Source organism: Micromys minutus (assembly GCF_963924665.1).
Source record: "Micromys minutus genome assembly, chromosome: 12".
In the NCBI taxonomy this organism is placed as follows: Eukaryota; Metazoa; Chordata; class Mammalia; order Rodentia; family Muridae; genus Micromys; species Micromys minutus.
The window spans coordinates 9552509-9575392 of NC_137981.1; the positions used below are offsets into that span (position 1 = coordinate 9552509).

At 41.4% G+C, this 22884-nt stretch overlaps 1 protein-coding gene across 1 annotated transcript in view; it reads right to left on the reverse strand.

The window, feature by feature from the left end:
* The window catches only part of LOC308427799 (ubiquitin-conjugating enzyme E2 E2), a 242290-nt gene that overhangs the window by 170084 nt on the left and 49322 nt on the right, over positions 1-22884 (reverse strand). The gene's annotated exons all lie outside the window — the stretch shown is intronic.

Genomic DNA, 22884 nt, shown 5'->3' on the forward strand with positions numbered 1-22884 from the left:
CATCAAAAATAACCCTGCACATTTAAAAAAGAAATTTCTAATTCAAATCTTCCACGTTCCTCATGCAATTAAGAATTGGCCCTGTTCGGGGGCAGAGGTAGCAGTCGGAGAGGTAGGGCCTAGAGGAAGGCAGTTAAGTTGCTGGACCACGAAGGACACTGAGATCCTGTCCCTTCCTCTCTTTGTGTTTGCTTTCTAGCCACCTTGAAGTGAGCAGGTTACTATGCCTTATGCTCCTATTCAAAGGAGCTGCCAGAGCATAGGCCTGGCCATAGGAACAAATGATCCCTGCCGAATCCCCAAGACCGTGAGGCCCAATAACACGTTCTCTCCTTGATCTGACCACCGTAGGTGTGGATCCTGGAGACAGAGCTGACTGACTGGGAGACTAGCCTCCAGTCGGGCAAGCAGGAGCCAGCCGAGCAGAACAGTGTGAACACTGTCTTCCGTTTAGCCAGTGTGGACACCTAGAGGACTTCTGACAGAGGCAGCACCTTAGAGCCCAGTGACAGAGGGCTAATTTACAGACTCAAAGTCATGGCTGTACAGGATATCTGAGAATTATTTAATCGTGTCTCTCACAAGTCAGGAAATCTGGCTGTCACAATTACTGACATGCCTTAGTTTTATTTGCCACAATATCCAGAAATGTTGCATGTATTTTCACACTAGGCTATAAAAAAGAAAACCTTTCTTTTCTTCCAAATCTGTGTTATGAACAGCATCCAGTTTAATTGAAGAACTACATGAATCAATTATTATATAAAGAAATAGAAGAAAAATCCACAATTACATTTCATAGAACCAACCAAAAACTTTATCTGGATTTAAAAATCGGAAAGCCTGCTTCCCACCATACTCCCGAACTATCAGAGAAGAGAGGAAATAATTTCAGTTATCCATTAAAACATGATCAGCTAATTGGCAAACTGTAGAAAGGACAGAGTGAGTAGTGTCATTTTCTACATTATTTTTGAGTATGTATCTACTACACAATATGTACATTTTATTATTAAACCCAACCCGACACCACCCCTCAAAAGTAAAAAGCTTCTCTTTTCCTGAGACTTGATATTTGGGGGTTTCTATTTGTTTTTCCTCAGCCTTTGGTAGGTAACAAGGACTGAATGCAGGGCCTTGAAAATACTGGGGACTGAGCCAGGGCCTCATGCCTGCTAGGCAAGCTACCACTGAGCTGTGCCCTCCTCCTTCAGTTCTTAAAACTGTGTGTGATCAAACTCCTGTGTGCCCAGACAACTGAAGCCTCCTCCCTCCTCTCTGCTTCCCATTAATGGTGAGCTTGCAAATCTAGTTTTTCCAGGACTGGTCCTAGATGGAGGCGGAAAGCAACTCATGTTAAAATATTTATGGCTTCATTTCCGTTCCAGTGTGGTTTGTTGCACAGACATAAAAGCCACAGTCTTTATCATGTGTGCCCAGTTCTATTACTCATTATGAAACGCACAATTCAACAAAACACAAATGTACAAATAACAGTCAGAAAGGACTTTGTTCCTTGTAATTCTTCCCTGAAGAAAGATGCGGAAGAGAAATTTTTTGGGAATTCAAGGAACATTTCCTATTCTTTTTTGTTATGTGAGTTCCAAAATTTCAACATGAATCCTTACCTGTGATACATGGAGGCAGAAATAAAGAGGGCACAGATAGTAATTTTTATTCTTAATTTCCTTCATATCTAAAATTTAAGTAACTGTATGCAGCATGTAACAAGACTAAACTATGTGAAGCTCCTTTTCTAACCCACTTTCTGATCTTGCAGCTAATAACGGGGGCTGTGTGACCGTGTTATCTGGATAACAGGGGCTGTGACAGTGGTATCTGGATAACGGGGGCTGTGACAGTGGTATCTGGATAACGGGGGCTGTGACAGTGGTATCTGGATAACAGGGGCTGTGACAGTGGTATCTGGATAACAGGGGCTGTGACAGTGGTATCTGGATAACAGGGACTGTGACAGTGGTATCTGGATAACGGGGGCTGTGACAGTGGTATCTGGATAACGGGGGCTGTGTGACCGTGGTATCTGGATAACGGGGGCTGTGACAGTGGTATCTGGATAACGGGGGCTGTGACCGTGTTATCTGGATAACAGGGGCTGTGTGACAGTGGTATCTGGATAACGGGGGCTGTGACAGTGGTATCTGGACAGCGTAGGGAAGTAGCAGAACAGAGTCAGACCTACATCATGCTGCCTGAGACACAACTTTGCCAACACCCTGCCTAAGTCACAGGAGGTCTGGTCCTTTCAAAACTTACTTGGGGCAGTCAAGACTGAATTTTTTAAAATATTAAACATATTTTAAAATTTATCAATATTATATTATAAATATTAAATTATTAATTTAATTTAAACAATATTAAAAATGAAGCATCCTACTAATTAAAAATTTAGCAACATAACCATTGATACAAAGATGACAACCCTCAAACAGTAAAACCTTATTTTTCATAAGAACTAACTTGCAGGACTAATATTTTTAGTAGAGTCACATATTGAACATATGCAACATCACAGTGAGACCGCTCAGACCAGGTCTCAGGGGACACAGCAGTGAAGAAGAGCAGTGATACACGGCAGGAAGAGACGAGAGGGACGGGGACTGGAAGAGGGCAGAGGTGGGTCAAGGGTACTGTGGCAAAGCAGCTTAGAAGGAGACAGGGAGCTGCACATAAAGGATACAAGTTTGCTAAAGGAGGAAGCCATCAGCCAGTCTGACTCTTTCACCTGGGCTACCTTTAGAGGCATACATTCTTTTTTTTTAAAATCAATTTCTTTCAAGAAAAAGTTCTGGACTTTGGATTTCAGAGTTTGAGGTATTTGGAATGTAAAGTGTATACAATATTCCACTATCTGGAAAACACTCCCATCAGACATATTTCCCGCCAACACTCAGACAAGCCACACGTTATATACAGAGCACCCTGTCTATGAACAGACTCAGTCATTACTGTTACAGACTCATAAAGCTTGACACTAGAAAATCTTGACTGTAAGATGCATAAAACTTTATGCTAACTATTAGTAACTTAGTCTCTGTCTTACTGAACCATAACTGTTAAGATAAGAAATGCTTACCAAAATCCAAAAAATTCTTAGGCCTCAAAGCAATCAAATTATATCAAATAGATGTCAGGTTAATGCTGGACAAAGGAATTATGATGGATTTTAAAGATAATCTATGGTGTTTCCTGTGTTTCTGAATATATGCTGCATCATGAATTAGTAGACATACTGTGGTTTTCTTCTTTCAGTACATGCACGAGTCAGCAAATTTCATGACCTTTATGGTCACTTACTACATCAGAGTGATAGGACATACAACCTAAGGCTCACACGTGTCTGATACTGAAGAGCATTGGCAGCCAATGCACACAGGGAAATAATCATTACCCACAAGTCCTTCAGGAGCTTTAGGGAAACCTCAAAGATACTCTGTGATTACATCAAAAAGCAGTGCTTCCGTAGGGTGAACTTAGAGAAATTTGGAACTATTCCCCATGGCAGATTTCTCTACCTACAGTGTGGCATTTAGATAAGCCCAGGAAGTACAAAGAGAATAACTCACATGAATATATTCTTTAGTAAGCTGCCCTGATAACCCGGCTAGCCCATTCGAGTCAGTTAGAAACCCACAGCCCATGTGCTGGTGGCTGTATGAGATTCACCGCTGTAAGTTCATTGTGGAAAACCCCACTGTCCAGCTACAAGAAGACTTAGCTCTCCTGATGTGACTCACTATTTCAAGAAAGTTTTGCTTAGTGAAATGAAATGTTATCACTATTCCTCTCAAAATATTTACATTTTCTCATGTTTTACAGCTGAATTAGGAAAAATTTGGCCTTTGTGATAATGGGTCGTGAAAAATTTTCAGTAGTTGAATAGGATGGAAATTGACACCAACATCAATGGAAATCAATGTTGCAGGATTACAGTCTGAACAATTCATGTCACCCCAGCTGTTTCTCTGGGTGGTTCTTTAAGAACCATCCAAGGGCAGGATGGGTAGTGTGGTGGCAAGGAAATTAAAGCAGCTCCTCCTTCAACACAGTAAGACCATCTCTGGAGAAGGATCAAAAAGCCTGAAAAAACTATGAAGCATTTACTCAACAAAATCTTGATAAACTCCCATTGCCAATGGGAGCTCAGCTATTTCAACCAGGGGCTTTCCCAGCCCCCTCCCCCAGCTCCTCTCATAGAAGAACGGCCTTCATAGGTCCATCCACCAGTTGTTCTCATCATCTCTCAGATCCCTGGCAACATGAGCATGTATCATCTCCCAACCTCTGTGCCGAAGAAGCCTACCTCGGGCAGGGTAGCAGGGTCAGCTTCCAGCTCCCACATGCTCACACTCACCTGCTCATAATATGGGTTCAGGTTGGGTCCCAGAGAAGGACAGGCATCAGAAGTGTGCAGCTCTTGCTCCACACTCAAGTCCCAGGAGAACACGCACACATGCTTTATAGATGGGCACCACCCACTCCTTCCAAGAAGCCAGGCTTTCTCTGGGTCAGACTGTGAAGCAATGCATGTCTCTAATATAAAGGCACAAGCAGCTCATGTCATGAGGTGAACTGTGTCACTGCAAAAGCTAAGACCTTGACACTTCTACCAAATTGATAGCCCATTTACATGGACATGGCATTACTAGATGTCAGCCAGTCAAAGTTAAGGTACAGAGTGGCTCTGTCTAATGACTGGAGACCTTATAAAATATTGACATACTCAGAGATAGACATATACAATCACACAAGGAAGTAATCATGAATTCAGAGGGAGAGGCATCCAGCAAATACCAGAAGGCAGAGAAAATGAGAAAACATTCTCTAAAGGTTTTAGAGAATAAGGATGTAGTAAACTGTTAAAGTGACAATTCCATTCACGTGGCCAGGCTATGCATTCTGGGGGGGGGGGGCAAATAGAGCCCTTCGTATTCAGTCAATTTTGAAATATGGTATATAAAAGAAACTAAACTAGACACACATATACACAGCATGCTATTTTGCTCTACTCAAAGCATCAGTGGCAGAGACATCTATAAGAACCAAAGAAGCCTGCCTAGCTGTAGGGAACTAAAAGTAATTGAGTACAGACTATCTTCTTAAAGGGACAGTTGTGTGAATGTACTAAATTAACCCCATATATTTTGGAGTATGAATTAATTATAGAATATGGGATTTTTTCTTATTCTTTTGGTTAGAATTTCATAAATGATAAAGGAATGTTTTCTTAATAAGGCTAGTAAGAAAGGAGGAGGGGAAAGAGGGAAGGGGCATCAACTATCCAGCCCAAAGCCTGTGTGGAACTAGAATGAAATAAAATCTAAGAGGTATAGATTGCAGCGTGGGTCTACAGCTCACAAGAGCTCAAGGTTATGATGACAGCTTAAATTCTGCCTATATGCACAAAGAAGAAAGGAATTTCAAGGGAAATTCTGCCAGTAGCATTACTTGTGGATCAGATGTGAGGAATTAAAAGGGGGTAGCTTATAACAACTACACAGTATGACAACATATGCTCCTCACCCAACATGCCAATCTGTTTCATCACTGGGTGAAGACTTCAGACATGGCTGTTGCCATGACCATGTGACAACTATGCTTCTCTAAAGACAGTTATAGAATGAGCCATTATCAATCTTCTCAGCTCATTTCCTCTGTTCATGCAGTGCAGGAGTCCTAGCCTAGGGAATGGTGCTACCCATAATAGACACGTCTTCTCACATCAATTAACACAATAAAATAATTCCCCCAACAGATATGTTTAGCAGCCTATCTGCTATGTGATTTAGACTTTGTCAAGTTGCCAATCAATTCTGACTATCATAATGCCTACCCATCAAGTCTAGGTTAACTAAAGTTTATGATCAGGTACAACCAAAGTATCAACTAAAATCATGGGGAAAGAGGCTAGTTTTGGGTCATAGGACAGCCTAAAAATTACATGTCATTACATATAGGAGTTCAGGTTGTGCCTACAAATGGTCAGCACTATCTTCCTTTGGTTGAATCTTTCTATTTTCAATTATGACTTAGGTTGGAAAAAGGAAAGCTAAAATGAAAGCTAGAAAAAAGGAAACAGACAGGCAAACAAACAAAAACAAGAAGGGAGGGTGCAGGAGAGACAGATCTTAGACTTTTAACAGTTGAGGAGCTTAAACAAACACATAGTCTGGGTTATAGGACAATGACAACGGGACAAAGAAATGCTAACCATTTTAGTGGACTGTGTGAAGAGGAAGAGTGTACACCTTTAGAAAACTACTTGTGGTGAGGTGGGTAAAGAAGGAACAGGATGAGCCTTTCTGGAGGAGTGCTGGCAGGCAGGTAGGAGGAAGGTCAGTAAGGAAGGCCTGTCCCAACTCAATGCCCAGGAGAACTGCCACAACGCAAACAGGAAACTGGTTTGAGGCAGACTAGTGAGTCTGGTTACAATCTGCTCATTTAAAACTAGAACATACACCTCAAAAGTCCTGCAAATTAACCACACAGTTTCTAAAAAGCCAGCTCTGCACACATACTTTCCATTTTAGTTATCATCACAAAAGTAACTCTAAATCATGCGTTTCATAACACCGGATGATTGCCACTCCCATATGTGGGAACTGTGATACTCCTCCTCTGAGGAAGCACTTATCCCTCTCCTGCTGAAAGCAACTTGCTTCTGATGGCACGGGCAGCCTGTGGGGCTTCCCTTCTTCCTCTGCCTCTTTACCTCCCTGCAAGAGGCTGAAATACTCCAGCCCTAGCCAAGCCTCATATGATTCTAAATTGTTCACAGCACACATCACTTTTTGTTCAAGGAAAATAACAACTATTCAGTATACACAGCATAATGCTTCCATACACATAAATACTATGAAAGGTGCCAGCAGATATCCTTGCAGTGACCTCCAGAGAGATGAGAAAGGGTGGCAGCCCAGCTCAGCAGTGTCCATGCCCACACTCCTAGAACAATATGCAGGCAGCATGACCAGGTCAGTGTGTCACACAGAGACAAGAGCTAATATGTCTCCCTGCTGTCATTGCAGCTGGCAGAGTGGTAAGGACCTCACAGCCCAGCGACAGAGAAGAAAATGAGGTACTATGCACAGTACCCAGAACACAGCTGCTGAACTGTGCCTGTCATTGCCAGCTAAGTATCTGTCTCAATCACAATACAAATCTGAGATTAATAGATATCAAACGCAAGAATACCTGTTATCCAATGACCAAAACTTGCTACTTTCCACTATAAAGCAAGTTTTAAAAAGACTGCAAGCATCTTTATTAAATGACTTTCATTAGTGTTTAATGGTATATTTCTCTTTTAATAAAGTCATCTTCTGACTATTAGCAATTCAATATGGTGTGCAAAGGATTCTTCACAGTAAAGGAGAGTGACATTTTTAACAGGTGATGATGTGACGGAAGAGCGGATACCTATCACCCACTCTCAGAGGACTGGACCACAGCTAACAGGCAACAGAGCCAGGCTCAAAAGTCAGATAGAGCTGACTCAGGTCCTGGGGACACCCCACTGATCACCTTACTGCCACTTATAGTATTTTAGGGTATTTTTGAAAACTCAAGACTGAGTTCTTAACATTCCTTTTCCTAAAAGGGCCACCGGATCAGTCCTTACATGCAGTTACATCGGAAACATGTAAGCGCAGACTTCATTACACATATTTAAGTTTGTCCTCCTGTAACTCTGTCTGAGACCTCAGCCGCTGTGCTCCATCCTGAAAACCAAGAAGTTCTACATCCGCCAAATCATAGTAAAGATGGAAGAAATTTAATAACTTGCAATTTAATCTTAAAATACTACAACCTTGTAAGAGAACCACCATAAACATGATCATTTATCAGAGGTCATGGTTATTTTTTGAGTTCTACAAAATAAAAGGGTGGTTATTAAAGTACTTTTTGAACTGTCATAATGACTTTAGCATTTGCCTCCACACTTTATTTCAGCTGAAGAACTGTGCATGCGCTTTCATGTAAATCAGTAAATATGGGGAGAGAGTACATCCAAAGTCATGTCAAAACAACAGAGGAATTCCTGAGACCCATACAGGGAGAGGAGGTAAAGCTGAGGCTCCTACGGACAAGCAGGTAGCTGAGGATAACGAGGATGAGGATGTTGGCACCGAGAAGCAGAGACTGATGAGGATGACCAGACAGCAGAGGAAAAGCTGACCTTAGCACCGTGACCTACTCACCCTCCACCTCCCGTCTCAGAATTCAAACGTGGTCACCTTCAGGTAGAGAAGCAGACCCCCCTCCCACAGCGGGCAGTGCCACCCACAGATGACATGTGTTCTCCACCACCCCACCAAAACCACAACATGAATTAGCAACATGGGAGTAAAAAAAAAAAAAAAAACCAGAACTCCCCAGGCCCTGCTTTTTTTCTAAAAAATACTTTAAAGGGAAAATTTGTCTGTATTTTTATTTCTATTTTATATTTTTGTACATATTGTTAAGGGTCAGCCATTTTTAATGATAATGGGTGACAGAATCATCCTTCAGAGCGTTTTCTGTCCTACTTCAGACTTTACTTGTGGTGTGACCATGTTCATTATACTCTCAAAGGAGAAAAAAAAAAACTTGTAAAAAAACAAACCCAGAAACAACAACAACAACAAAAACCAATCTTATTCTGAGCATTCCAGTAATTTTATTTTGTGTATGTATCTAGCTGTATTATAAGTAGTTGGTTTGTATGAGATGGTTAAAAGGCCAAAGATAAAAAGTTTTTTTGCCTTTTTTTTTTTTTTTTTTTTTTTTGTCTATTAAGTTGCTGTGTAATTTTTTGGCCTGTTTGATGTATGTGAAACACTGCCCAACAGTAAACTGGAATTGTATTTTGCTGAATTGTTCTTAAAAAAAAAGTTGTTTAAACACTTGAACAATATATTAAAATTAATAGTAAAAGTCTAGTGATAGAAAAATTAGTTTTTATAGTACCAATCTTTAAAAAACCATATTTAATGAATGGAAAATATAGAAGAATCTTTGTGAGCTCAAACTGTTAAAGAAAAGGGAAACAGTGCTTCTGATGGTGATGGAACTAATTTTCAGTGTGATATGCTCTGCTTTCTGTGAATCCCAGGGACCTTCAGATGTCAAAAAAGTAAAAACGACTTTTGCAATAACATCCCATTCACTTTTGTCACGTCTAGCTGCTGGTGGGAGAGCAGTATAGGTAAACTGAGGTCTCTATCAACATAAAATTATTTTTGTTGCTACTTCGTGACTGTAATTTTGCTACTGTTATCAACTGTAAGGTAAACATCTGATATGCAGGACATCTGACATTCAACCCAATGAAAGGGTCACAGGAAGGGGCTGTGACCCACATGTGAGACTCACTGGCCTGGGAGAAAGCATTTCTGGATGGGGTAAAAGCAAGTGGAACCTTTGAAAGTTTCATGACAAACAAATTTATCAGAAAGGACACAAAAACTACTGGGAGTTTTGAAAAGAGAAATACGATGATTAGATTTCTACCTAACAAAGATTATATATGACTAAAGGAGGCATTTCTGCCTGGGAAACAAACTAGTGGAGACACCAGTAGCTCTCTCAGGCCTTGGGAAGGAAAGTATGAAGAGACAGCTCAACGAGGAGAAATAACGTAGCCAGGAAACAGAGCAAGGATGAGAGGGCAGCCTTCCAAAAGTCTGAATTAGCATGGAGACATTAAAGACAAAGGAAGCCGCAGTGCTCTTCTGCATGGAGAACAGCTGAGGCAGTGATTAGGCTGGTGAAAGGTGAAACAATAGACATGAAACTGACACACTGTAGACATGGTTGGAAATACACACAAGGTCGGGTAAGAAACAATTCACTAAAACTACAACAGCTGACTTCAGAACTGGAAAAGGCCTGAAGGCCAGAAACCCCCACTTCAAGTGACTACCATCTAAATCCTTAAAAAGGGGTGTGTGTGAATTCTTCAAGATTTAGATCCAGGAGAATAAATTAATGACTCATATATTTTTTTCTAAGATGGCAACTTACCTTTTTAAGGAAAAGAAAGTATTTCACTTTCAACATACTTATCCTGGGGGCATTAATATATGTAAGAAAAAAAAAGACTCTATCCTCCACTGAACCCCAACAAGGCTAATTGATTAGAACCTAATAACCAAGGTGACCCTGGAATGCTCACGTTCAGAGTGACATTCTCTCAGGCTTCTTCATGAGGCAGCTTCAGTGTTCCTGTACCTGACCACACAGCCCTGTGACTACTAGGTATTCCCTTTAGAAGGTAAAAATACACACCATATTCCAAGAACCAAAGCCCGACAGACAGCATCTGTGGCCCGAGGCAGCTATTTCCCTGCTCTGCTCGCCTCTACTTCCTTAATGTTTCCTCCAACACATGTGCTTCAATTCTTTTGTTCTGTTCCTGTAAAAGTGTCATGAAACTTCTACACTGGAGCATGGAGTTTGGGGTAACCTAAACCTGTGCTCCCTAAGCCACAGACACTCACATCTGGCTTCAGAATAAAGTCTCTCTCACAAATTACAGGAGCCATGAGGACATGGCTGGAAAGAACTCACAGAACCACTGTTTATGGTCACACGGAACACAATACTGCTCAAAACTCCACTCGCATATTCCCAAACTTGGACTAACAATATTGAAATCTTCAGTACTTCACAGAAAAACCTACCCTTCCCATGTATTTTGTTTTTTGTTTGTTGGTTTGTTTTGGTTGCTAGAAGCCCTGACTACAGCTAAACTTTTCTACCAAATTCTGTCCCTGTGAAGAGAGATCTGCTCAGTTATAACCTGTGTCCTTCCTTGGTCTATTTAGCCCTGCACCTCATGGGCAGACATGGTCAGGGATAGAGGATTAATGTCAGATACTATCAGGAAGGAACGGAAATCAGCAAAGAGCATGGAAGGCAAGATACTGAGAGAATGAACTCAGGAAGGAAAGGAAAGAGAGATGGGCAAGGGGTGGGGGGGAAGGAAAGTAATTATCTTTACATTCAGCACTAACAATAATCAGTTCATGGTTGAGTATGGTTTTTTTTCTATAATTTTTCATTTAACTTTCACTAACATCAATCACTCCAATGCCTGTGCAACTGTGAATAACTGATTCTTTAAGCTCTGGATCCAGAAATGTATTAAACAAGTCATAGTCAACAAGGCATTCCATCCCAGTGAAAGCCTCAAAGCGGACGCGCGCACACAAACACACACACACACACACACACACACACACACACACACACACACACACTTAACAAAGGAGCAACTAAGGTCTTGGTGATAGCTATTGTGAGGGTTTGTCAACAGATCACCTCAGACTGGATGCTGGCAGAGAGGGAAGGGGAGGGAGGGAAGAGAAGGTCTTCTTCAGCTGTGTGACAACACACAGACAAGGAAGGTAGCCCATGAGCCAGAAGAGCCCCTTCACTACACACCACATGTGCCAGCAGCTGTGAGGGATGAATGTCTGTGTATAAGCCACTCAGTCTATTACATTGTTACTGTAACACAAACTGTAAGCCACTCAGGGTATTACATTGTTACTGTAACACAAACTGTAAGTCACTCAGTCTATTACATTGTTACTGCAACACAAAAGGTAAGTCACTCAGTCTATTACATTGTTACTGCAACACAAACTGTAAGTCACTCAGTCTATTACATTGTTACTGCAACACAAACTGAGATGCTGTCTAAAATAGTTCTCAATGTGACAAGCTGCAGTAGTGAAGAAAACTACAATCAGCCAAAAGGAACAAGAAACAGATGCAGAAGTCAGTCTTCTCTTTACTCCTTTATTCAACATATATGGACTGAGCCAAGCTAAACATCTAGACAACTATGACAAGGGTGGCAGTTGCTATAATGTCCCAATGCAGAATAAAGGAGAAGGTCAGCCATGGCGGTAGATGGTAATAAGCACTCACAGGTGGCACAGGCAAGAGGACTCTAAGTATGAAGCCAGCCCTGGGTATGTAGTGAGACTCTACCAAAGAAAAGAAAGGAGTGCTCAGCAAAGCAGCCAACAGATCAAAGTACCAGGCCTATCAAGTAAATACCAACCTCCAAACTCAACTGCCAATTCCAGTGTGTAAAACAGTGGAGACTAGACCCATTCACAATCCCTGAAGACCTCGAAGCCATCAGTAGTAGCCACTGAAGGTTTCTTGAAAAACACAACACTATCTAAACTCACAACACTAACTAACTGTACTAGGAGTACAGTCTGAATACCAACGAGATTCTAGGAGAGAGAGTTTAAACTCCTTCAAAGCTGCCTAAGAACATGATTTAGTAGTGTGGACCTTAATGTGGTGATGAGCCAAATGTGTCTCCCCCTGCCCACAAATCAGTTTGCACTTGGACTTCTGGAGAGGACTGAAAGGCAGGGACCACTGCTAACTGATTTAAGCATCCAAGTAGTACTACAGAGAGCAGCCTTGGCAGTTTTGGAACCACAGATGATCCCTTATGGAACCAAATGTGCCAGTTACCTTAGAACCAAAGAATGGTGCGCTAAGTCAAGAGTAAAAACATGTAAAAGCCATATTTATAATTGAAAAACATAATTTAAATGAGATTATTCTATCTAACCCATAAGCCTTAAAATTTTACACCATGATTCAAAACTTCATCAGTAAACTTTATGTCAATTCCAAGTAAAATTCATTCTTAAAAATGCACACAAAACAGCAAGTTAACTCGCACATCTGTTTAAATAAATCTACCCACAAATCATAATAATCCCTTACAATTTCCATGTCTGGTTCCACACTGCTGCCTTTTGGACTATTCAGGTCTTCCCAGTTTATTTATGCAAAACATACTGCTGAATTCCTACACTCATCAATTCTTCTTATTGTTCTAAATTGGTTTCAGGTTTCATTAATTAATAGTTATGAGACAGCTGCTTATAATTTAATGTAGTTGCACAATTGGTCAATACATCCTCAGAGCTACATTTAGGAAACAGACATTTAATTCAATTCAATAGATGTTTCTGTGCAAATACAACATGACCTAGACAAATTACACATTTAAAAACAGACTGCAGTGACAGCTAAATAGATGTGTTTATTGTAAGCTTCTGTTTACTGGCACTTAAACTCCTCAAAATAACTCCTCCTGAAACTGAAATGTTTTCAGTCCTATAGCCGACTACAGTTTAAAGGCGGCTGAGTGAGTTACCTAGCCTCCTATTTCCAGTGACTTTTCAAACCTCTTCAATTACACTGTCTTACAGTGGAGACTCCATAAGAACAACTGTACCTTAATAGAAGAAATGGATGATTTTCCACAAATTAAATGATACTGTACTTAAGACAAATATTAATTGATATGATGTATTTGATATGTATTGTGTTTTACACATGAACACAACTGTGCACCTGATGGGTATTTATTTGTATGTATTGGTCTCTGAATGAAGCTATTCTTTTCCTAAATGTTGGGCATTTGCTCTTATTCTTTGCAGTGTCTCCCTGTTCATCAATCACCTAATTTCGCCTTAATCCCAAATGATAAGCCCATGGACAACATCTACATATAGGAGTCTTACAAGTGCTTTGGACCACTAGATCTGAAGGTGGATAGCACATCCAATAGAGTATAAAGCACTGCATAGACTTCAGTCTCTCAGCATGTGTTCTCAAAGCCTGTAGATTCTGAGGACATCAGAAACAGTACTTGGACTGGAGCAATCGATTTTTACAGATTGTTCAGTAATATAGTCAGGAGCCCAAAGTAGCCTACATATGGCTAGAATTCTCTCAACATTTAGTGAGATCGTGTCATTAAACTCTGAGGTCTAAGATATCACATATATATATATACATTTAACAGCACATTTATAATTAAGTCACACATCTCTGATTAAGGCTTTTACTGAAGTGTGGATTTGTGAGGACAATATATTTACATCCTTCCCACCCCCAACTCCTCCTGTCCCCTCACCAGACTTTCTTGAATTCATGATAAGATTTTTTATGTGATTAACTTTTCATAATCATTTTTGATAACAGATGAGGAAATGTTTATTTTGAAGGGGAAATGCTAGTTTATTTCTTTGAGAAATGCTGCTGTGACCCAGGGAAAATAAGTATTGGTTTGGGCTCCAGCTCTTGGCCGTGCTGGGTGCCTGAAAGGTCTACAGGGTGAAGACAATACACAGATAAAACCTTTGTTCCCATCAACAACTGCTTAAAATTAACTCACGCTCTCGCATGTGTTTGTACAATGAAAAAAAAAGGCAGAGGAGGCCTTAGTGTTCCTTCTTAGGCAGGTACAAAAATCATTCTGCTAAAATATGAATGGTATTAAGGACTATTTCCCTTTCTCAATTCTTAGTTATATCATGACAAATTTTTTAAAAATAACAGTTTAAGACTAGAAACAAAACTACAATTTTTCACCAGTAAAACCTTAAAAGGTACTTTCAATTTTAATCTATAGTTATTAAAACCTCAGGACACAAGCCACAGACGCTGCCCATGGCTTTTATATAGGGCTGCACACTGTAGGAAGGGACGAGCAGTGTACGGACATGTAAGTTTAGCTTCATCCCACCATGAGGGAAGACTTGTGTCCTAGAGGGAGCAGGCATTATTCTGAAATCACCTACAATTTTAAACTTTTCTTATTGAAACATTTACGTATTTGTGTGTGCACTTGGGCACATACACATGGACCACAGCACGTATGTAGAAGTCAGAAGGACAACTTGCAGAACCTGAATGTCTTTTGCCATGTGGATCCTGGGGTCAAACTCAGGTCATCAAGCTTGGCAGGCACCTTTACCCTTCTTTCCCTGCAAAGACTAGTTTTTAACTGCCGACTCAGGCATCACCTTGGTAGGAACAGAATAACATAATTTTTGCCCCTGGGACAGGTCCAACACGAATAGGCCTTAACAAGTGTTGATGGCTACTGGGTGTGTTAGGCTTATTTCTATAATAATGTACACATTTCCACATTCTTCCAAGGAATGTCTTTCCTGTTAATGTTAATGACTCCATCAAAATCAGAGACAACATGAGTCAGGGAGGCAAAGGTGTGGCTAATGCCTTGGCAAAATGGTAAATGCTATGAACTTCAGGACAGTCCTTCAGGCTGTGGGAAAGAACTCTAAAAATTGGGTTTAAAAAATACAGAATTTCTCAACTATGTGGAAATTAAAGGCTGTTTATGAACTGTATAAAGAGCTCAACAGGAACAGAGGCACTACAGGAGCTTGTCAGAAAAATACAAGACAGGCAGATACAAATGCAGGCAAATTCCTGACTTCAAAGTCAGCCTGGGACAGAGCAAATTTAGGTCCCGGTGTGGTCAGAATGGCAATTCCATAACAGGATCCCACCCAGCTACCTCACTGTCTGTGCTTGTGCTTCCTGTGTCTTCCTAAGAGTAAGGGGGCTACGGTCATGGACTGCTAACTCGTGGGATGATCAAGAGGAACCCTTGATCCTGAATAACTGAATTGATATGTAAATAAACCTGGACTTGGTCTGCAGAGAGTGGTAACAGTTGTTTAGATTTTTCTCTAGAGAGAGCTGAGCTGTCTGAGGATCTCTGGAGAGCGAACACAGCTCTTCAAGAATGTTTTCTAACAGGATTTTTTATTTTAGTTGGAAAATCCATGGAGAGAAAACACAGTTCTCTTAAAACTTTTTCTAATAGGATTTCTAACATCCCAAGAATTACTTAGCCGACAGAGCTCTTTTTCCCCCCCGCAGCTATCCAGGGAAGGCTGTCTGAAGAGCAGACATGACTCTTAATTTTTTTTTTTTTTTTTTTTTTGGCTTTCTGATTTTGATCAAAAAAAAAAAAAAAAAAAAAACCAAGAATTACATTAAAAATTTTTCTAACAGGATTATCTTTCTCCACAAAAAGTGTAACTTTAGTTTTTTATACTCAACTTTAAAAGTTTATTGCCTGTCACATATGCCTTCTCACCTGCAGTTTCTAGCTCCAAATCCTCAGATGTGAGTACACATAGGACAACACCAGAAACCAGGAAAATATAAAGAGATGGGCAGAGCATCAAGTGGGGACTTGCAGGACATAGGAAATATAAAACAAGAATAAAAACAGGAGGTTAATATAGAAAGAGAAGGAGGGAAGAGGAACAGGTAACACTAAGGTTGTTTGATTATAACCTCACATGCATAACTAATACACACACACACAACTAAAATCATATACAATACATATGTATGTATCACTCACTCAGAAGAAGTTATGCCACTAGGACTGATACTGACCATGTTGCTCACAAAAAAACACAGACAAGAACTAGGCATAAGAAATCTCATTTAGAATGGTTGGCAAGGGTAATCCAAGTGATTCCCCAAATAATGGCTGTTGCTCCTGACGGTAAAGTCCCATTGTTGAAAATATCACAAGACGAGGAAACGGGATTTGGATGAGTCCATCTGGACCAAGTTTTCTTTCTGTGGTCTAACTTCCATAGTGCCAAAAAAATATTTTGCAAGCTGCAAAGGGTGATGGGGGACAAGTAAACCCAGCTATCATACCTATGAACCACAACAACACGCCTAGCAAGATAGGCATAAAGGTGTGAGTAGAGGCACCAAGTAGCTGGTAAACAACAGCTGTCCAACTGGACTTAAGACCCACTCAACACGATAAAAAACTTGCTGGGACAAGTGAGGTTATGGGTCTCTGCTAGATCTGTCAAACTACATTTGAAATGTTACCCTTATACCTACAGGTAGTAATAATCACCCGCCATCAAAGAAACTCCTCTTTATAGCCAATGAGGGCCAACACAGAACACCACATCTAGACACTATGCAGAGGTTGATAAGTGGACCATGGGGAGCCCCATTCCCATCTACATCACAGCTTATGAATCTAAAGCTTAGGAAATACCACAGAAGACAGGGTGGGAAGAGTCTAAGAGCCATAATGCCTGGAAGTCTGCTACCAAATAGTGTCTCATAGAAATGGCTGCATGAACAAGGTCTGAACAATAGAAATAGCAATAGACATGCTAACTCAGAGGGGGAAATGTTACCATGTCATCCCCACCCTCCCCTCCCCCACCCTCCCATCCCCCTCCCCCAGAACTTCAGGCAGGAGACTGACTGGATAACCTCTCCAATGGAAGAGGATCCAAACTGATTACCCAAAGCAAAGTGGTCAGCTATGAAAACATGTTCACATGAAGAACAAAACAGAATTTGTGTGTGTGTGTGTGTGTGTGTGTGTGTGAAGTAAGGGAGGAAAAGGTTATCAATCTGAGAGTAGTGGTGGGAACACCACGATGGAGTTAGATGAAAAGATATGGGAGAAGAGGGAGAAGGAGAGAAAAGGGGAAAGATTATGTCATCATATTTTAATCAACAATGTATATAAAATGTCTGTATATAAATGTAGTTAAAACTAAAAGAAATATTGAAGAAATACACCTTTTACAGAAGTACAGCCTGGCCGTGGGTAGGCATTAGTAACTGAGGCCTGTGCACACACCAACCACAGGCTTCATTCCACCAGGAGCACAGAGAGGTTGTTGAAAAGAAATAGACGCTTATCTCTGCATGCCTACCCTTGCACCAAACCCATCGGTCTAGGAAGCACTCTGGACCTTCCACTGAGATCTTCCCAGACACAGGCTCACATGTGGTTTGTGGAAATCAGATGATTCACAATGAACATAAACATAAAAGTCAAATTTTTAATAAATGAGAATCTGTTCCTTCCAACAGATTCAGTTCTCCCAACGGTGTGGCAAAGTGGGCGGGAAATTCTACATTGTGGGTTAATTCTTGCATTTGGGTCCCATGACACACAATTTGGTCCTCCGTCCCCATCTACCCCCACCCCATCCCTACCCTACAATTATGAACTTAAAATTTTGTGTAAGTGCTCTCTATTCATGAACTGACAATAATGAACACATCTAGGCCAGGGTGATAACAATTTCACACACTCCAAGTTCAGTCTCCATACCGGCAGAAGAGAGCTCTTCAGATATCCATTCTCTTGGGACTCGGCTCACAGAAACATTTCGAAGGCTCACCATGGCTTTTAGAAAAAGGAAAAATATCCTTCACCTGGCCAAAAAGATGGCAGCAGCCCAGCCTCTGGCTTTTCCTTGAACTACTCTAGGGGCCTTGGCATCCCGGGCTCCGGTTTCCCTGCTCAGCAGTGCATCTTCTTCATATCTTACCACAGTGACCCCTCTGCCTCCGCCTTTTTCCCTTACATCGGCTCCAGAGGCATTCTCCCAGAGACAATCTCCTGCTGGGTATGGGCACATGTACCTGTCATCCAGCACTGGAGAGCTGAGCAAGAGACTGGTTCTGAAGCAGGCCTGAGGTACACAGTAAGACCATCTCAAAAAGAAACAGAAAACAAAAGATCACCCCATGTGCCATGTTGTCAGAGTAGCCCAAGTTTCTCTTCCTAACCTTTCTGCCAACTTCCTTCGTCAGAGTCTGTTAGCTCAGTTCTTTCCTGGTAAGGCTCCATCGACGGTTCTGCTCACTGCAGTGTGACCTTGATGAGCACCAGGCTCTGCACACAGCTGGAATCCAGATGTTCCAAGATGGGGTACTAACAGCAGATCCCTCATAAGGTTCTTTTGAGCATTAAATTGTCTAATTCACATAAAAGCCTGCCCACCACTCAACACATTGGCTGTTTTATATGACTGAATAACAAAAAGTGATTAGGTAGCATTTATTAAAATTCTTCAAAACCAGATAACTGCCATAGCTCCACTCCACTTATTTATGAAATCCATGGTGTTTATTATAAAGAAATACTTAGGACCTAAGTAGGAAAAGTACTTGCTGCTAAGTCTTGTGAATTGAGTTCAAATCCTAGGACGCACACAGCATAGTTGTCCCTGACTTTCACAGGATGTGTTCTATGGCAAATGCACACTGATCCCCCACCCCAAAGCATAAAATAAATGTATTTTTAAAAATGATAAAAAACAATGAATGAGAACTATGCAGAATACTAATAAAATTATATCTAAGATACCATCAGTTTTTAAAGTAGGGGCTTCTACTTACTGATGAGAGATTGATTACGGGTCATATGGATTCAAGAATATTACAGACACAGAAATCCATTTTCTTAACTATCCCAGGAATTTCTTCGCAATGTGAATTTTCATAACAATAACAACAAACAAGCCACTTTACAGGCTGTCCCTGGCTTTAAAGATGCTCCAAGATTAGATACCAGCACCACATGTAGGGATAGGAGCAGCTCAGCAGTTCACAGCTCTGGACATGAGAAGTGCTTCCATCTGGAAGAGGGTCAAGGGTTAAGTGCCGAGAGCATTCCAGAAGATCTGGCTTTGTCTCTCAGCACCCACTGCAAGTGGCTCACTGACTCCAACTCCAGGGCACTGGATGCGTTCTTCGCATGTGCACATACCCCCTTTCCACCCCACCCCCAAAAACATATAATCAAAAGAAATAAAATAAACATTTAAAAATAATTATTGTGTAATGCTTGAAACTGAAACCTGATCTTACTCATTAAAGACAAGTTCTCTCTTTAAAACTGAGCCAGACTCACGGCCCTAAAATAATATCGGTAACATTTCATCAAAAGTATTTTTTTATTTTAATCAAAGGACTTTTGGGCAATGATTATCTAGTTGTGAACAGTCAAGTTTGTTAACATCTGGATCAGACATTACACTTTAAGTACTGGAGGTTCATTCACCTCTTCTGTCTGCCCTTACCGAAGAGCTACGGCAGGAGATAGTCTCTGGGGGAAGAAAGAATCGCTTGGGAAGGTGTCTATTTATTTAATATGTTTGGATGATTTTCTGCATGCATGCATTCCTGCAGAGGCTAAAAGGAGCCACTGAGTCCTCTGGAACTAGGGTTATAGACAGTTGTGAACCACCAAGTAGGTGCTGGGAATTGAACCTGGGTCCTCTGGAGGAACAGCCAGTGCTATTAGCTTCGGTGCCATCTCTCCCACCTGAGAATGGTTTTTTTCTTTTTTTGAGGGTAAGGCTACTACTAGGTTTCCTGTGCTTCAGTGAATGGTCCCATACGCTTGCACACATGGGCAGCACCAAGTGGGTTTAGTGGGTTCTCAAACAAAACAAACAAACAAACAAAAAAGGCACGAAGTCTGGAGGTGAGGTGTAGAGGGGAACATACAGGGATTTGAATGGGGAAAGGAGGGGTAGGTATATCATCTTATTTCTCAAAAAAAATCATGTTTATTATATAAAGTTGCTTCAAAACTGTAAAGTAGCTGTGAAGGCGTCTTGTTACTGATGAGCAATGGGATGCAGACATGTCTGCTCACACAGTGCTCTGGATTTGCTTGGGAGCTGGTTTGTGAAGGGTGAATATCAGGTAAAGCAGAGCCTCAAGGGTATAGTAGTGCCTACTACTCTGTTGAAAGCAACAGCTAAAAGGTCAAAAAGCAAAACAATTTTTTGTCTTTACCTGAATGAACAGGAATATTAGTCTTTTTCTTCTTTGGATTTTCAAAGTGAATCGCAGGCTCCTGTTGAGCCTCGGCCTATGGGCTTTCCACTAAGACTTCCCCATGGCTGCTCTGGACTCAGTCTAGAGCTTCATTACCAGCTTTTATAGGTCACCACCACTAAATGTAGGCCCTGTATGGCACCAATAACTGCAAGCCAATTCCTCACAATAAATACTTTCCATATATATGTGGCACACACACACACACACACATACACACACACACACACACACACACACACAAACCCCACAAACCAGATGCTAAAATACATATATAAAACACACAGATATAACCTAAAATCACAAACCATAAGCTAAAATATATACACAAAACACATACATATACCCCCAAAGAACCGCAAACTAGAAGCTAAATTACATACACAACACACACAACACCCCCCCCCGCCCCCGGAAAACACAAACCAGAAGCTAAAATATATACACAAAAAATAAAAAGTGCTCAAACAAACAATCTGAGATAAAAAGTTTAGGAATACCCTAGTGAGTTCATGCTGTATTGGCCATCTACTGTCGGGCCTGGGGCCTGCCTTGCAGGATGGTTCGTACGCTCAGTGAGACTCCACTGGAGATGCCTAATTTTCCCTTCGTAAGACTTTATAAAAACAACCAGCAACACTCACCAGCTAATAAATAATTTAGAGATGCTGGATACAGAGCGACTACAATGCTTAATTTGCTAGAAGAAAGGGCTCTTGGGTGGCTCTTTGGGTTTATGGTTAATAAACTCAAGAAATCCAGAGACCGGAGGTCTAGCTTAGCTGTGACTAACATGTCCGCCAGGAGCACAGAATAGAGAAGAAAGCACAGAAGAGCTGCCTAGTAACTTGCACGCCACACCCCACACTTCTGCAATCGCAAGTGACACTGTGACTTCCTCCCCACTGCAATGTTCATTCAGAAAAGGAAGGGAGTCCTTCCTGTATAAAACAATCCTAGCTGGCATTAGGAAGATGGAGGAAGGAGAATCAGGAGTGTGAGGCTGGTCTGGGCAGCACACCAAGCCCTATCTTACAAACACAAGAGGAAAGAAAAGAGGTCGCTAAGGAAAGAGATAAGGCGCCAAAGGTCCCATGTCACAGAAAAAGTGCTTTTTATAGCAGAAACATTAAGACAGATAACTTCTCCTTTTGTGGGGTTATATTTTATGAGATTAATAGTAACCACAGGTTTCATAAATGACATAATAATCTAATATTTGATGCTACACTGAAACAGCACATGACAGTGACCCTAGAGTCAGTGGATGTGTCCATGTTTTCTCTGTCGCTCTACTCCCAGCTACATTAAAGCTGTCTGCGTTCTTTCTTTTCTTTATATTTCTTTTCATGGTACTGGGAATTTATCCCTAGGCCTAATACATGCTAGACAGATGCTCTACCACTGAGTTATATTCCCAGCCTAATTCTTAGGGTTTTAAAAGTCTGTGTGAATGCCTAGGAAACCAGAAGAGGGCATAAGATGCCCTGAAACTGGAGCTCCAGGCAGTGGTGAGTCGCATGCAGGTGCGGAGAACTGCGCCCAGGTCCTCTGCAAGAGCACACGTGCTCCAAACCTGAGCCGTCCTTGAAGCCCTGATGCTTTCTGGTTTGTAATAAAAGTCATTTCTCCTCCAGGACTCATCCTCTCCCACACTCTATCCTTTTGTCCCACAGTTGTCATCTGGTTACCGTTTTCATATTCGTGGCTCCAGTTTTTCACTCCTAAGTCCTCGGTCTCTCCCTCAGTGTGCTATACCATGCCGAGCTTGCATGTGCAGCTGCTGTTCTGGCCTGTCAGCATTCCAAGCCCAGCTCTGCCAGGCTGAGACTCCGCTGTTGTATTAATATTCATATTTTACAGACAAGCCTCAAGGTCATTACTGTCACCTTTTAATCCATCTTTTCTTTATAAGTTGTCTTCTAAGTCATCTCACACAGGATATTTTCAACGGAAACTATTGAGTGGATAAAACAAAGATGGAATGAAGGCAAGCCTTTGTCAGTAAGGTTTGGCTGCTGTGCCACGTGTGTGTCAGTAGGTGGCAGAGGGAGGAGAGAGGCTGTCTACTTTCGGTGACCTGACCTATGAACATCTGAATGATTAACAGCATCACACTCGCTGAGACAACCCTCAGTCAGGTGCCAGGCAGGCCTGGATGGGCTCCCACACAGGAACAAACCCAAGACTAGAAGAACGAGCCCATGACAGACGACCCTGGAGTGGAGCTACTCAGGTGAGCCCAATCAAGAAGCAAGCCTGAGACCACCACACTGGTGCCATGGGGCCCAGACAGGACCTAGCCTAAGATCAGTGTGACACCAAGCAGGCCTGGGGGTAGGGGGCAAACCATGCCTGAGATGATCCCTTCCTGGTACC